Source organism: Perca fluviatilis, chromosome 24 (genome assembly GCF_010015445.1).
Source record: "Perca fluviatilis chromosome 24, GENO_Pfluv_1.0, whole genome shotgun sequence".
NCBI classification, from domain to species: domain Eukaryota; kingdom Metazoa; phylum Chordata; class Actinopteri; order Perciformes; family Percidae; genus Perca; species Perca fluviatilis.
Genome location: NC_053135.1, coordinates 15,479,234 through 15,486,259, shown reverse-complemented (window position 1 = coordinate 15,486,259; position 7,026 = coordinate 15,479,234). Strand labels below are relative to the sequence as shown.

Below are 7,026 nucleotides of genomic sequence, written 5' to 3'. Positions count from 1 at the left end.
TTAAGCTGGAGTCCCAGTCTCTGTCACAATAATCATATATGTGATGTTTGGCAGACATCCATTTAAAATGTAGACAATGGCATATAAAGAGCCTGGTTTTTATGTCCACTGAAGTTTCTCATCTTGCACTCTAGTAACGTGTGTGGTCCAGGTAGCTTTGCATAAAAAGTGGTTGTCATTCGCAAGGCTACTTTTACTTTTATACTTTAAGTACATTTCAAAGCCTGTACTTTGTTACTTTTACTTAAGTAAAGAAGTTAAATCAGTACTTCTACTTTTACCAGAGTATTTTTTAACACAAGTATCTGTACTGAGTACTTTTGCCATCTCTGTATATAATTTAGTTGATTCAGGCAAGCTCTGTTTTGCTGACTAATTTGTGTGGGTTGTAACAAACACTGTGTAGCAGTAACAACAGCGGGCGAGGGAGTAACCACAGCAGCCCCAGTATCAACCACAGTTGGACCCGCAGTAACGACAGCTTCCCCAACAGTAACAACAACTGCACCCGCAGTAACCACAGCTACCCCAGCAGTAACAACAGCGGCACCAGCAGTGACGACAGCTGCCCCATTATCAACCACAGCGGCCCTAGCAGTGACCACAGCGGCCCCAGCAGTGACCACAGCTGCACCAGCAGTGACTACAGCTGCACCCGCAGTAACCACAGCTGCATCTGCATCAACCACAACTGCCCCAGTAGTAACCACAGCTGCACCCGCAGTAACCACAGCTACCCCAGCTGTGACGACAGCGGCCCCAGCAGTAACGACAGCTGGCCCAGCATCAACCACAGCAGCCCCCGCAGTAACCACAGCTGCCCCAGCAGTGACGACAGCGGCCCCATTATCAACCACAGCTTCCCCAGCAGTAACAACAGCTGCACCAGCAGTAACAACAGCGGCCCCTGCTTTAACCATTGCTGCACCAGCATCAACCACAGCTGCCCCAGCAGTAACAACAGCTGCACCAGCAGTGACGACAGCTGCCCCATTATCAACCACAGCTGTCCCAGCAGTAACAACAGCAGCCCCTGCAGTTACAACAGCTGCCCCTGTAGTAACAACAGTTGGCCCACCATCAACCACAGCTGCCCCAGCAGTAACAACAGCTGCTCCCGCAGTAACCACAGCTACCCCAGCTGTGACGACAGCGGCCCCAGCAGTGACAACAGCTGCCCCAGCATCAACCACAGCTGCCGCAGCAGGACCAACAGATGCCCCAGTATCAACCACAGCAGCACCAATCACTTTGGCCCCTGAACCAGTTTACATCCTCTCAGTAGACTTGACAGCAGTACCTTTTTCACCTGCCGTTAATGACTCCAGCAGCACTGAATTCAAAAACCTTGCACAACAAGTCATAAATATTGTGAGTGCATTTTCAAATTCTAAATTTGTCATTAATTGTATCAGTGTTTTGAATGAGGATTGCATAGAATATTTTATCTAAAACACAAATCTGTTAAGATTTGTATACATTACATTAATTAGAGTGAAATTGTATGTACCTGAAAGCTACTTAAGGTCCCTCAACATTGTTTTCTTGCAGTGTACTGCAATATACCAAAAACAATTTCAACAGATGCAATGTGAAAACGTTCAGGTAAAAAAAATTCTATAGTGCTTTATTGATTTTACTTAATATGCAGTTTTTTGAATTTGAAATTGATAAAATCTAATATTAACAGTGTAAATTGCTGTGTAAATCGCACATGACACCAGGCATTAAAAACCAGTCATATAATTTATTAACTCTTGTCCCATTTGGTTTATTGATACAGTGACTTATCTTCACGAGCAACTGGAACTGAAGCAATATTGCAGGTTGTGTTCAATAGTACTACTCCTATTGCAGATCTCCCACAGAATAATGTCATTGCTAAAATCTTAGTAACAGCTGTGAGTAATCCCAACGATACCTTCGATGTGAACATAGATCCAGGATCAGTCAAAGTAGTAGGTAAGTAAAAGTTTATGTAAAACCCCTTCATAAAGACAAGTTCTGTGTTGTACAGTTCAATCCATGAAGGATGAGCTATTATCTAAGCTGCCTTGTATGCAGTCAGAATGCTTGTTATCTAAACAATGTGTCACTAACTTTAACATTTTATTTACATTGGCCACTTCAGGACTACATAAGATGCTATTACGTCTGCAAAGCCAACTATTTGTAAACATTTTATGATGGTTCTTATAAGTCTGTGAAACTGCACCAAAGTCAGTTTGACATCAAACAAGGAAAAATAAATCATTTTCATTTGGACACCAATAATTTCTTTAAATATATGTTTTTACAGCAGGTCCAGTTTCAACTACTGCTGCACCTACAACTACTATATCCACTACTGCTGCACCTACAACTGTAGCACTCACAACAGCTAGGGTGTCTTTCAGATCTGTTAAAAGCACTTTTACAAACGACTTGCTGAATCCATCATCAGCAGCTTTTAAAAATCGAGCTGCAATGATAAAGGGACAGGTAAGTCTCAACCTCAGAATGAAATATTCTTGTACACCTATTGAATTACTTTATCAGAGAGCTCAACACTCACCACAGAACTGAACAATTCCTTGACAGTCTACATATAAAAACCCACAAATTTCCAGAACGAATCGCTGACAGAGACATTAAGGGAAATATACTACACCTCCAGCTCACTGTACAACTTATGTGTACACCCACTTCAATGTTCAAAGTAAACGTTTTTAAATATAACTTCTTTTGTTTCTGCAGCTTGAACCTGTCTTCCAAAGGACATTCTCTTCATCCTTCAGGTCCTTGACAGTGGTTTCATTCAGGTAATTAAATTTATGTTCAGGTAATATAATTTAAGAATACTGGACTTAATCTGATATTTCAAACTATATTATGTGTTTCTCTTTCTGCAGCAGTGGATCAGTCATCAACACCATGGACCTTAGCTTTGTAAGCTAGGTCCAATAACACTAAGATTGCAAGCACGTTGATCAACGCAGCTTCAAGCGTCAGTGGCTTCTACATTGAAGGCAGCTCTATCAACGTTAATGGCATCTGTAAGCAATATTGAGTGCTACTTGATAAAAAAAAATGTAAAAGGTACACAACTGTTTGTTAAACTAATGTTTTGTTTCGTTCTCCTCATTTACAGCTTCGGGTGGAGTAAGCCACAAAATCAGTCTCGTCACTGCATCCTGCCTGGTACTGTTGTCACGGCTACTCTAACGCAAGCAATAGCATCCTTGCTGAATTTACATCAGATCATGACAGTCATGACTGATATGAAAAGGCAATTTGTTGTCAGTAAATATCCAAAATTCATGATTGCATTAAGGCTTGACAGCTTTAGATAAATGTAATATCAGATGTAACTTTGCAAAATCCCTAGAGAGGTCAAACAATTGTGCAATGCAAAATAAAGGACAAAAGGGGGTATGTACAGTATGTGTATGCAGTGTATATTTAGCCTATATGTAGCCTACATGTGTGCATATAAGTATGTAAATATTTATGCATGTATGTGTGTATGTGTATGTGTATGTATGTGCTACATACAGTATGCCTATATGAAGTTGTACAGCTGTTCCTATAAGGTCAACAAAATGTACACACATAGTTTAACTTTGTTGTCTGTAAACATCTTTTATTTTGCTTATTTTAAAAGCCCTTCTAGAAACAGGCATTAGAAATTAGCAGTAGCTATAAATGCTAAGATACATCACATTGGATAAGTGTATTAAATTAAATTACTTAAATGGACACAATACTGACAGTGGATAGGAATGTTGTCGAACTGAACACGTTTCTGTGTGGGAATGTCCAGGATGCTGGGCTGGACAGAATGACACAGACAACTTTAAGCACCTAGTCCATTGAATCATCACTAGAATAAGCCAAATGAACTGAGCATGTGTGTGTGTGTGTATTTCAGGCCTGTGTGTAGTGTGTAATAACATTAAATGACCATAAGCTGTCTCTGTTGATCCTGTTGTTTGTAAGTAAGTAAGTAAGCTTTATTTATATAGCACCTATCACAGATAAAATCACAAAGTGCTTCACAAGCAGCGAATATAACAATTTGAAAAACATCATACAAAACATAAAACATGATAGCTCAGTCAACTGAAAGCTTGTCTGAATAGTAGTGTCTTCAGCTGTTTTTTAAAAGAAACAATAGAATCGGCCACACACAGCGACAGGGGCAGGGCGTTCCACAATTTGGGAGCAACTGCCTGAAAAGAGCGGTCTCCCCGAGTTTTAAGGCGGGTTTTAGGAACCATTAGGCCTAAATAGCTTAAAACGTTACAAATAGTTTTATAAAGCACAGCTATCACAGAGCAGAACCTCTCCAGCTGATCACGGAGCAGGTTTTAGAATAACCAAGGTTAACAACTTAATCTTAATCATTTCTTTGAAAAATTTGTCAAGATTTTATTTAGCTAATGCTGTGTTGCTGCTCATTTTGCTCCCAAAAAGGCCCTGTGTTTTCTGCCCTCTCAGACGTCGATGGAATAAAAAGACACAAGCGTCATCAGAAAAGTTTTTTTTTATATCTGCTTATCAGCGGAACCAGAAGAGGAAAACACATAGATTAGTGTGTTTACAAATCTTATCATCCCTGATGCACCCAACATCACCCTGGCGTTCGAAATAAAACCATGCAATTTGCATTTTCATGCTGGTGCAGGACATAACGTACTAGGCTATTTTATAATACATGCCTGTTACTTTACTTTCTTTGGTAAGGACTGAAGGTTATTATTGCGAACTAGCTGTGTGATAGCCTATCTGTCGCAGCGTCAGGCCACCCACCATCTGTGGAAGTGGGACAAGGGAACAGATGGCGCATCCGAGCCGCCCTGCAGCACTGCTGACGCTGACTGTTAGGGCAGCACTGGAAATGAGTATCATATGAGTAAAAACACCAATTATAAATCAAGAGTCAACATTGTTAAAACCTTCATCTTATCCAAACTCCTGTTTTTAGCTAATATCTTTCCTCCATCTCATAAAATGATAATGAAATTAAATAAACAGTGTGTAAATTTGGTCTGGGGTACAACTAGGGAAGTAACAAAAAGAGAAATCATGTATAAAAGTAAAGAATATGGTGGGCTAGGGGCAGTAGATATGAGAATTAAATTGTACATAGCCTTTATTAAAAACATGTCAGCAGCCATCTCTAGGAATGCTCTCTGGACAGGAGATCGCTCCAAGTGGAGGAAACGGAGAGGGAGAGCCAGACAAGGTCCAGAGTATAACCTGATCTACGGAGATTTTATGTATGAATATGTAAATCTTAATATTGACTGGAATGGCCTCCCAAGTAAAATGATTTTAAAAAAAATTAATGATTATAAATATGGTGGATACATTAATTATAAAAATTTAACACATAACGAAGGAACTCTTTTCCTGAAATTTTTAAAAAATAAGAACCTATCTGAGAGCATTCGCGATATGAGATGGCTGATGTCAGTGAATAGACTTGCGGTTAGAGCCGTAGTTTCATGGAGCCGTTATGTAAAAACAAAAAAGTGTCCCATGATTAATTGTGACGAAGACGAGACCCAACAGCATCTTTTGATGGATTGCTATAGGGCAAAAGAAGTCTGGGACAAATTAAAAGTGTATGGTGTTAATTTTGTAATTTCATATAAATCTGTCATGTATTGTATTGTTGTTGAGACTCTATCAGAAAAACAAAAAGAACTTTTACAAATAATCATATGTATTGTATGCATCAAGCTATGGAAAACAAGATGCTGTATGGTTATTCAACAAACAATCATAAATAGTGACGATGTGTGCAAACAAGTGCTCGCTGAACTCAGGAGAAGAAAAGCTCTGGACAAAAAACAGCTCCTTCCATGGGACACTTTTAACCTGTGAACTACAGCACTTTATAAAAAGACTCTATATGCACTTTATAAAATCGCTCTATGCACTTTATAAAAAGACTCTATATGCACTTTATAAATATCTCTATGCACTTTATGAGAGGCTCTATGCACTTTATATTTTAGCTTTGTTTGCACATTTTGTTTTATTAGTTATATTCTTGTAATTTTTGTATGGTATATATTGTCAGGTAGCCTACTGTATGTTTAAATGTATAAATTGTAATTTTGTAAAAACTTAATAAAGCACTTAAAAAAAGAAAAAAAAAGAAATGAGTAGCAGTCAATAAAATAAAAGGCTGTTGTTAGCTTTTGCACATAAGGCCATTATTTTTTGCAGGCATGACAATGTCAGAGTGACTTGGATAAGAGCGTTTGACAGGAAGCAGGGCTGGACTGGCCATCTGGCATACCGGGCATTTTCCCGGTGGGCCGACAGACTTTTTGGCCGAACCGCCGATAAATAGGCCTTTTTTTTATTTTTTGGCCGGGCCAGCCCTTAAAGAACTCAATGCGGCCCATTGGTTAATTTTCTTTAGTGGCACTGGCCTGACCCAATCAAATCCAGGAACCCCCTTCACCATTCCGGGCCGCAAATTTACGAATCCCACTATGGCCACGCCTCCCGGCCCTGAGACACAAAGCTGTAATATTATGCTGGAAGTTTAGCATTCACGTTAAAATGGACAAACGACCACCAAAGTGCAAGGGAGGTGCAGAGAAATTACAGGAGAAACAGATTAAGAATCTACAGGCGGATTCCTCAAAAATTTTGGACATGTTGGGGCTGTAGTAGCTTCTTCAACATCAGCATTACCTGAAGTAGAGGCACGCGTGCCACGTCATAACGATAACAAGCAGTTTGGCTGTAACATTAAAGTTAATGGCTGTCAGGTAACCTAACTGTTTAAGCTTACATTGAAAATGCTGGCGGTTAGCCTGTTGGCTAGCTGAAAAGTCTGTGGGATCTATAAAATCTGTGTTGATACAAGCATCAGTGTTCCTTGAATAGCTTAATTAGCTTCTCTTGCATTGGTGCTCTTTTCCAGGGCATATAATGTACTACTTTCAGCTTTATTGTAGCTTTTGGGAAGGGTTATAGTATTTAGCAGACACTTATGTCCAAATTGACAAAATATGAATCTTA

General features: G+C 39.5%; 1 long non-coding RNA gene across 3 annotated transcripts; it reads left to right on the top strand.

The window, feature by feature from the left end:
* Positions 1-772: 772 nt before the first annotated feature.
* On the top strand, positions 773-3,954 carry LOC120554274. Of its 3 annotated transcripts, none has more exons than XR_005638347.1 (7): positions 773-1,371; positions 1,552-1,605; positions 1,784-1,826; positions 2,300-2,481; positions 2,737-2,801; positions 2,892-3,035; positions 3,131-3,954. It is a non-coding gene; the product is annotated as an uncharacterized LOC120554274 (long non-coding RNA). The 3 variants fall into 3 exon arrangements; XR_005638346.1 differs by having other exon boundaries at positions 1,784-1,962; XR_005638348.1 differs by lacking the exon at positions 2,300-2,481 and having other exon boundaries at positions 1,784-1,962.
* Positions 3,955-7,026: the final 3,072 nt, after the last annotated feature.